Genomic DNA, 9922 nt, shown 5'->3' with positions numbered 1-9922 from the left:
CTCGCGGGCATTGGCGTCACCAGTTGATCGTTTCCCTGCTCTTTTGGGCTGGTGGACTCAAATTCCTCCTGCCACTTCAAAAATTCTGCAGTTAGTGGCAGACGACACTGTGTGACAAAATGTCCGCTTCTAGAGCAGTTCAAGCATAGTTTACGAATCCTGGAGGTGTTCCCTTGAGATCTGTTAAAAACACGTGGTGAATAATAAGTCTGATTCCTCGGAGGCGGCTTCACTTCATGTTCCCTTTGAGGTAGGTTTTTCTGGGGTAGCTGATTTTCTGAGGAACCGCTAGACTCCATGCTCTCTTGCGCTGACGATTCCGCATAGACTTCCGAGACGAACGCTTTACCAAAACGGGGCGTTCCGTGGTCTGCGATGTGGGAGGTTCAACCGCAACCAGAACTTTAACGTTTTCCTCGGTATTGCTGATCTGGTCAAAGCGCAGAAAAGAGTCTATCATGTCATTTAGTTTCTCAAAATTCTTGTCAAAGAAGTGTTTCTTGGCCTTGTCTGAAAGCGTAGCCATGATGACCTGACACTTCTCCTTTTGCAATACCGGATAATTGCATTGTTCCATGAGGTCCAACTTGCGGTAAGCAAAGTCTGTACACGACTCTCCAGCTCTTTGTGTAGCTCCGAACATTCGCTGCTTAGAGGTTACATCACAGTCAATGTTGTAACGGCGACGGAACGCTGCCTTCACATCAGCCCAAGTAGCGATATTGACCATCTTTGCGTGGTGGCGCATCCATGTGAAATCCTTAGCTGGGAGCCTAGAGATAATGAAGGGTATCGCGACCTCTTCATGAACGCTGAAGGTTCTGAACCAAAAATCAACTTGATGAAACCAAGCGGTGACATCTTTCCCAAGATGCGGTAAGGAGCTAGCTGCGAAACTTGAAAGTCGGTCGCGAGCGTCTTCACCCGAGCTGTTAGAGATGCATAAAGTAGCTTCGTCTTTAGCTTTGCCGCGTTGGTTTCCCGAGCCGCGTTGAAGATTTATCGACGCAGCGCTCGTCTCCGTACTTTGGCAGGATTCGGCGTCCGAGTCCTCACCCGTTTTCGACTCCAAGCGCTCGATGCGTTCCACAATTGGAGCGAGTAAGTTGCAAAAGAAGTCGTGACTTGCCTGCAACTGCGTGTCAAGAGGTGGCTTTGGTGCGTCGACTTCTTTGACGGAGTCGTGTCCATTCGAAAACATTATTTTCAGTCCTTCCAATTCCCGCCGGAGCTGATCCACTTCGGTTTTTAGGGCACCTGCTTCGGACACGGCTGTCCTGTAGGCTTCCACCCGGGCGGCGTCATCCAACTGTTCGAACACATCGATGGAACACTGGGCGGTCGCCATGTTAGGTTTACGGAGCCGACGCTGTCCTGAAGGCAGTGGTTCGACCAAAGGAACGCGCAGCGAGCGACGACCGCACATCAAAAGGGAATAAACGTCTTCATAGCTCACCCCGAGCCGTTGGGCGCCAAATGTGACGTGCCGTTGTGGTCGTCGGTTTCTATGGGTTCCGGGGCGGCATCAGACGCATCCAGACACAGTGGAGACCAGGAAGGGACTGCCTGACCCTTCTTCTTTATTGCTCGAGCCCCTCTCGCGAGCGCGAGCTCGGCGCCAAGGCGCAAGACACGTGCGCACCAAGCGTCGTCTGCTTTCGCTCGTGACATTTAAATCTGTACATTTAACGTACATTTGGCGTACATTTTAAATCTGTTGTAAAAACCACTAGAAAGAAAAGTCTTTAGTCTGTGACGCGAGTCAATGGGCTTGATGTAAAGACGTGTGCAGCGCAAAAGACAAGGAAGAAACACGGGCAGGGAAGAGCGAAAACTTGCTATTCAATAAATTCACTTCGTGTCCTTTGTCCGTATTTCATACACACTGTAGGAATTGTGTGTGGAATGAAAGTTATGTTGCGGAAATTTTCTTTTAGGTGACGCGAATTCACTTCTGCGAGATGGTCGCACACACATCAGAAGCATTAGTTTGTGGCCGTGGTGCGGGTTATTTCATCATATCTACCATCAGCGGGTTTAGAGACAGCTGCAGAAAGAATAAGTTTTCGCTCATATTTGATGTTATGTAAGCAGCAGGCAACTGTTTCTCCGAAGTGATTTTTTATCTGATTGTAATTATTAAACATGAATGGTCAAACATATTAAGACACAAATAGAGAATTTTGATCTGTTAGGCAAGGTGGAACACCTCTGGAACCGCTAGCTGAGATTCTATTGGATACCGGGAAAACATGCCCGTGATTAGTTCTTTGAACAGAGATCGGTGCGCGATGTCGCATCTCGGGCATACAGGGCAAGCCCAAAAATTCCCAAACAGCTGCCGCTGTCATTAAGCAAGAGTCGTAATGAACCATTGTGTACTTTAGGTGGCTTTTAAAAGAATATTTTGCGCGCGGCGCAACGACGCACGCGCTCTCGCAACTTCTGTCCCCCTGGGTGGCGCCGCGGCGGTGGCACGGAAAACTAAGCCTTCTCACGCCGTTTTCAGAGCGCGCGGCAGGACGCTCTCGGAGAAATCGAGTGCGGCCTGCCGCGGCGGAGAAATTCGATCCGGATCGGGCTTGATCGCGATCAAAAGTGCGTCGTGTGACACCCGTATAAAACTCTCTAGTGACATCTTCGTGTATCGTGGATATTCTTCCGTTTATAGCGGAGCTGTGATACGCTAGTTTCCAGCCGATAGCTGCGTGCGTAGATCGAGCGCGTAGACCAAAAATGCCGACACAGCAATGCCACGGCCGCTGGCAATGCGTAGCCACGCGTCTGTCCATGACGGAGTGTGATATCCGTGCATCCACGAGTGTGTCATATATATGCCTCCCCTGTAGACAGATGTGAGAACGGTATGGCAAGCGGCTCCGCCACCAGTCGAGGACGCAAAGCTTGACGGGCTTGACGTCGTCGCAAACGTTGCGTTTTGAGCAACTGAATGAGGCGTGCTGAATTTTATCTGGATATTTAGACAGGTTGCAATAAAAGGAACGAGGGGAAGACAGATCCTCTCTATAACTTTACATCTAGGTGACCAAACTGCCCAAGTAAACGGTGTAATTTTCGTTCGACGACTCGTCCAGAACCGGAGCGAGGTGGAGGGCGCTGAGGAGTGTGGAGACCATCTTAGGCGGTCGTCACCTACGACAAGTACTGAAAGCGCCGAGAATACCGCGGTCAGGACGGCGGTGTCTCCAGGGTGACGCGCGGGCATTGCACAGCGCTCGTGCCGATCTCTGCCACTACTCCGGGTAGATGGGGCGCATAATTTTTGGTAGTGGGGGACTGCGTTCGCGCTCTCCCCTGCATAACTGAATCGAAAGAAAGGTGATTGTATACGCAACTTAAAGCGCAAGCTTAACTATATTTAGCCCGACCCTCATGGAGCGTACTTCCCCGACGATGTTCGCGCGTCAAAAAAAAAATGTCACAGTTTCGCCCTAAGGGCGAAGCAATGAATGCGATAGCAACACAGCAATTTCATACGAAGTAAGGTGAGCGGCTTTGGTAGCAATATGAATTGTAGTAAGCATGAGCTGATTAAGTAAGCAGGTGTGCTGCGGCGTAAGTAGATCGACATGAAGAGAGACTCGATGACCACGAGAAGGCGCGTGTGAAACGGTGGTGTTGATGAGAAGCGCTTCTCGTGGGCAGCGCGTGCGAAGGGACACACCTTTAGCGCTGCACTGCCGATCCGGGCAGCATTGCATGTGTAGCGTGCGTTGGAAAATGTCGCCCGACTATTACTAACTGAATGAACAAGCGTGGTGTGAGCGCGCACAAACATAAATAGATCACACTGAATGACTGCAGACAACGACTGTCAAAACGCTGGCAGCAAGCGCATATACGCCGCAGCGGGCGAAGGTACGTGCGGTCTATCGCTTCAACAGAAACTGAGCGGCGAATGCACAGCGCATACAAAGGACAGAGCCGTGTGGAGATAAGAGACGGTGCGAGCGAACGACGAGCGCGGTTGTTGGCAGAGTAGAAGTGCGCCCCCCCCCCCCCCCCCGCTCCCTCCGGCGCTCGCTTCCCGCTTCCTTGCTTGCGCGTGGAAGATTGGGTGCGTGCGCTCTCCGTGACAGCATGCGTCCCCGCACGCTTCCGCTCGGGCATACGGCGCGCGGCGAAGATTTTATCTATACGGAACCTCACGGCGACGACGACGGCGACGGCAGAAATCCGGTGGAAGTGTCCATATAATTGCTATCGCAATAACACGCAGATGCACGGCGCTATAAAATCCGTCACCGGCAAGTGCGCTACAGTCCCGGAGACCAAGTGTGGGTGTGGACCCCTGTTCGCCGCCGTGGCCTTGGTGAAAAGTTTATTAGCCGTTATTTGGCCCATACAAAGTGCTGCGCCGCATTAGTGACGTGAACTATGAAGTCGTTCCGGACGGTGCGGCGCCAATACGGCGTCGACAACAACCTCGCCCTGACATAGTTCACGGTGTGCGCATGAAACCATGTGTTGCGCGTTCGTGATGATTATTTTTTAAATTCATCTTTCTACTTACGCTACTGTTTGCAACCTCTCTGTTTCTTGAGACTGTGCCCGTCGCGCTTCCCTGCTGCTGTGCTTCTGTTTTTCCTGTACCTGCGATTGTGTCCTTTGCACGAGCACCTGCCTTGACCACGCTTTTTCCCCCTCCTTTTCTTACACCGCTTCTTGAGCATCGAGCCGATGCTCTTACCGGGGAAGGGGGGAAATGCCACCAGCAGTAGTGGGTACAGTGCTAAGAGGCAGGCACGGACAAGAAGAAAGAAGTGCGCGTGCTTCTCCGCCTGCTCGATAGCCAGCTCCTTGCATAATTTCAACCCATCTGTTTAACCGCCGGCTTCTTGGCCAATCCCCCGTGGTGGGTATGCGCCATTGCATAGCATGCAAGCAAGCAAGCAAGGCAGCTCCCAGCGCCGTGCTTTGCAGGAGCTGCTGCCCTCAATAAACGTCGCGTCGCTGCTGTTGTTGTTGTCCTGAGTGGGTTGTGGCGCATACCCACAGTGGGGGATTGGCCATGAATCGGGTGGTTATGTTCGGTGCATAAAAACAAGGTTATTAACGAATAGAATACTGGAGTTTAGACAGGAAAATTTTGTGAGAGGAAAAGAAAAAAAACACTAATTAATAATAGGTTAAAAAAGAAATATATGAATAAAAGAAAACTATGGTGGCAAAGGTGACAATAAGTTTATCATGGTAATCGATTTGATTCAATGAGATAATTTTGGATTGCCAAGCAAGCATTTCTGTGGCTGAACCCAATAATGGAGGCTCCAAAAGATAGAATTACAGGTTCCGATAAATCTAGGCCAATATTGCGAAGCTGAATTTCCAGTAGTCTTTTCCTTATTGCAGAAAAACGCCTACAAGACAACAAGAAATGGTCTATTGTCTCCGCTTCGCCACAGAATGAGCATAATGGTGAGGGGACCAGACCAGACCTGTGTAAGTAAAAGTTTAACGTAGGGATACGGCAGCGCAGCCTCGTGATGGCCACTTCAATTTTCCAGCTTTGGCAAAAGTCTCTGTGCCAAGGGTATAGGAGATGTCTGTATTCCAAAGAATTAGTTAGAGCAGAGCCTGACACTGCCTGCATAATGACACTCCTGCGAAATCTAGCAGCAGTGACATGAGCAGTCAAAGGACAATACGGAAAAATCGGTCCGGTTATCGATGCCTTGGCTAGTGAATCTGCTATTTCATTTATAAAATGTCCTTTATGGCCAGGCACCCAAATTAAACGCAAACGTTTCAAATAAACAGGTATCAATGAATTAAACGTCCTCAATACGCGAGAGTCACAAGAAGCCGTGAGGGATGAGCAGTGACTATCACGGCAGACGTAATTGATGGGTCTAATTTGCGTAGAGCCAGCACCACCGCCATAAATTCAGCTAAAAATATGGGTATAAAATCTGGCAACCGAAGAGAAAATGTCCAATCGAGAATAGGGGAAAATATACCAACACCTGATTTTTCCTCACATTGTGAGGCATCTGTCGCAATAACGATGTTTGTTTGCAGGCTCTGCAGATGATCTTGTAATATGCCATCTAGAATACTATGTGGAAGTAATTTTGAATTATTAGGAAATATGTCATCGAATTGAATATCAGTGGTAAGAGATCTGTCGGGAATCGGAAGTACATCACAGACGCGCACATCCAAAGGGTCAAGTAAATGTTGCGTGAATGTAATTTGGGGAGTATGTGAACGCGGCCAGTTTACACGAAAAAACCAATCAGGGTGGGAAATGAATATTGTTTGAGAGCGTCGCACCGGTGATTCGTAAATTCTCAAAAACGTCTGTTCTGTCAAAAGATGGAACCTACACGAAAGAGGAGGAACACGGGATTCTAGATAAAGAACATAATTTGCAACAAATTTAGGAAGCCCTAGGCACAAACGTAGTGCTTCCCTTTCTAAGAGGATCAAAGGGCGGGAAGTGTAAGCGGGAGCTCCAGAGAAGAGTGCGCAACCAAATTCTAATACAGGGCGAACGTACATGCGATATATTATTAGAAGTGTATCTCTTCTCAATCCTATTCGACGATTGCTCAGCCTGCGCAAAATGCCAATTGCACGGGTACCTTTTCCAGTCACATGATCTATATGTGGCCGCCAGTTGAGAGAGGAGTTATAAATTATTCCAAGGTACTTAACCGATTCTACCTGTGGTATGTCTTGTAGGTGGTAAGAGAGAGAGATATGCACTGGGCCATTTATCGGGAAAACGAGAATGGCACATTTGCTGGTATTGAGTAAAAACTGGTTAACATCTAACCAGCTCTCCAGGGCACAAAGGTAAGTTTGCAGTCGTTGATAGAACGTATGAATGTCATTTGCAAATGCGAAAAACGCAATATCATCTGCATAAACATAAGTTGTGACTTCTTCATGATGGGGAATTGAGCTCATGAGAATATTAAAAAGCGCCGGGGAAAGGACTGAACCTTGCGGTACTCCTCTCGTTTGTTTGCACCTAGAAGACGAAAAGCCGCTTTTGTAGCAGTAGAATTCTCTCTCACTTAAAAATGAATGAATCCACGCTATTATATAAGCAGGAACACCACAAGATGTTAGTCGATTTATCAAAACTGTGTGTTCCACGGTATCGTATGCTTTAGCGATATCAAGCGTCACTAAGGCAGCATATTGCTTATGACGTCGAGCAAGTTGTATCCGGCTTTCTAAGTCGACATGGGCATGCCAGATAGAGCAGCCAGCCCTGAAACCAATCTGACATGGACTAAGAATTGAATTATCGTTTACAAATTTGATGATACGAAGGTGAATAAGCCTCTCAATTAATTTTACTACATTCGACGTAAGCGCTATAGGCCTGATGTTCTCCAATGTGTACCCTCCCCCTTGTTTCTTAAGTATCATTATTACTTTGGCAAGCTTGCACTGCAAAGGAATCCAAGCATTTTTAATTGAATAATTTACCACGTCTAAAAGAATGTTCGGCGATTCCTTTAACAATATTTTTAGCATTGCATTTGTGATTCCGTCAGGGCCAGGTGCTGTATTTGGCAAGCATGCTGCAGTCTGATTGAGCTCAGATAATGAAATTGAAGTGAAGCCATCCGAAGAGTCTAAAGCACAATGAATAGTTGGAAGCCGGGCTGCAAATCGATTTTCTAAACATTTGGCAATCGCTTCTAAAGAAGAGCTCATTTCTTGCGGGGTCAAAACGATGGAGCCTAATGTTAACGGCGTTGGTAGCCCCTTTCTAGCGCGAAGAAATGCGAACAGAGCTCGCTTGTTTTTTTATTTTGATAGATAATCGTAATGCCTAATATTATATTCATCTTTGGCTCGGTTAACAGTACGTTTAAATACACCAGCGTGAAACTGATAATTTTTCCAATTTGTCGGGCGTTGATTATGGAGAAGTGTTTTCCAGGCTGCTTTCCTTTTCTGTAATCAAGCGTACACTCATCATTCCACCAACGACAAGTGCTGCGTTTAGCCGAAGGGATGACAAATTGAGCTTGCTTCAGGGAACCCTCAAGAACCGAACAAATCTTTGAAGCGATTTCCTCGTCATTGGCAAGTTTCGAAACGGATGCAAGTAAGACAGTCTTAAATTTATTGTGGTTGACAAATGTGCACACCTGGTATTCTAAAGATGTTATTGGACACATGATTCCAAATGACACAGGAAGATGATCACTGTTGGTTGCTGAGTCAACCGTTAACCACGAAGAAACATTGAGGCCAGCACTACAAAATGTTAAGTCTAACACTGACCGAAAGTGGCCTCTAACAAATGTCACATGTCCTGTGTTCTGACATGAAAGGTTACTATCAATAGCCCATTCCCATAGTCGCTTACCACACAAATCTGTTTTTAGACCCCAGGACACGTGATGCGAATTAAAATCTCCTGCGAACAAAATTTCTTTTCTACAAGCAGCTACAGCCCTATCAAGTTGACGCGTACTTTGCACACCGGTGGGGAAATAGGTATTAATAATTGAAAATGGTTGATATCCTGGGCGACATAAGTCTATCGCCAAAATTTCGCAGTCGGAGTCCATGAATTTAAAAGAAAGGTTTGCCTTATGACAAATTTTATTTGAAACAAGTATCAAGTCCTCCGCCTCGCGGGTTACGATCTAATCGGAACGAACGAAAACCTTTCAAATGAAAATTTTTCTCTGGTGATAGCCAAGTTTCCTGAGGAAGTATAACATCTGGATTAAGCTGATGAGACAGGTAAAACAAATCTGTTAACTGCAGGCAAGATGGCAGAACAACAACACGAGCGCTGCCCAGATCGTTGTCTTCACCGTCTTTTTGGCGCATTCTTCCATGCTCGGCATAGCGCGTAACATAGAACCCCCGCCGTCGAGAGCGCAGTCTCGGCGCTTAAGGAGCAGGGCGTGGGATCTTCCGGCTTATTTGTTGTTATTTTTTTAATAGAACGCGTTATACTGCGCACCGACAGCCCGTAGGTTTGTATGTGCTTTTACAGATTCTGATTGCAAGTTGCCAGCGAGCCTTGATATACTGCGCCTTCCAAGACATCATACGCGTTATCTAGTGATTAAGTGTCCTTACAGAAGAGGCATGGGTGGCAATTCTGTATATTATAAGGACAGTTAACCACCGCCCTTAAACATATTTGAAAGGCTACTTAAGACCAGTGCGAATTCAGTTTAGACTGGTACTTTAGTACGTTGTATTAATGCGAAAGGATTGTATGGCCATGAAGCGTAAAATCCGGGTGGCGTCCGGCGTTAACATCCGATGGCAAGAAAGCCTACGTGACCAAGTGATGACGTCACGTTCCCGGCGAGGGTCCTGCTGCGGCTCGCACAGCCACATCCCACAGTGAACAGCCGCCATGTTGGACGGACGCCGTAAAATTAACTGCCCAATTCGAAACCTGAGTTGACGCACGTGAGAAACCGACCTGTCCCAGTCCCAAAATTGACTTGGTCAATTAACCCTCAATATTTACATTGCACATTTCAAAACTTGGGTTGACGCACGCTCAAAACCGACCTGGCCCACTCCCAAAACTGAGTAGGCCCTCCCCCGAAATTTGGGTGACCCACTCTCAAAATTCACTTTGCCCAATTCAAGCACACGACCAGGTGAAACGTATCGCGTACAAGAGTCAGAATGCTTTCGCATTCAATGCACTTAAGCAGACTTAAGTGCCTCTAACTTTTTTTTTTGTTTGCTGCGCATCTGTGTATACAAACGGCCTCGTCTATAACATTTTATTGCAATTATAACATGTGATTGCAAAGTGGTATCGGGAGTTTTTCGTGTTGCTGTACAAATTCCACAGACACTTTTCATCCAATTATAAGATTTGAGAGGTTGATTATTTACATATGACTAATCAAGTAATTCGCGCAATGCAAAAAATAATCTGATCAACGAT

At 47.1% G+C, this 9922-nt stretch overlaps 1 non-coding gene across 1 annotated transcript; it reads left to right on the top strand.

Moving 5' to 3' along the window:
• The first annotated feature begins 3162 nt into the window (after positions 1-3162).
• Positions 3163-3318, top strand: LOC119454727 (U1 spliceosomal RNA). Its single transcript, XR_005192657.1, has one exon. It is a non-coding gene; the product is annotated as a U1 spliceosomal RNA (small nuclear RNA).
• The last annotated feature ends 6604 nt before the right edge of the window (positions 3319-9922 follow it).

The sequence above is a fragment of the Dermacentor silvarum genome, chromosome 5 (assembly GCF_013339745.2).
Source record: "Dermacentor silvarum isolate Dsil-2018 chromosome 5, BIME_Dsil_1.4, whole genome shotgun sequence".
In the NCBI taxonomy this organism is placed as follows: domain Eukaryota; kingdom Metazoa; phylum Arthropoda; class Arachnida; order Ixodida; family Ixodidae; genus Dermacentor; species Dermacentor silvarum.
This window is presented reverse-complemented; position numbering and strand designations above follow the sequence as displayed.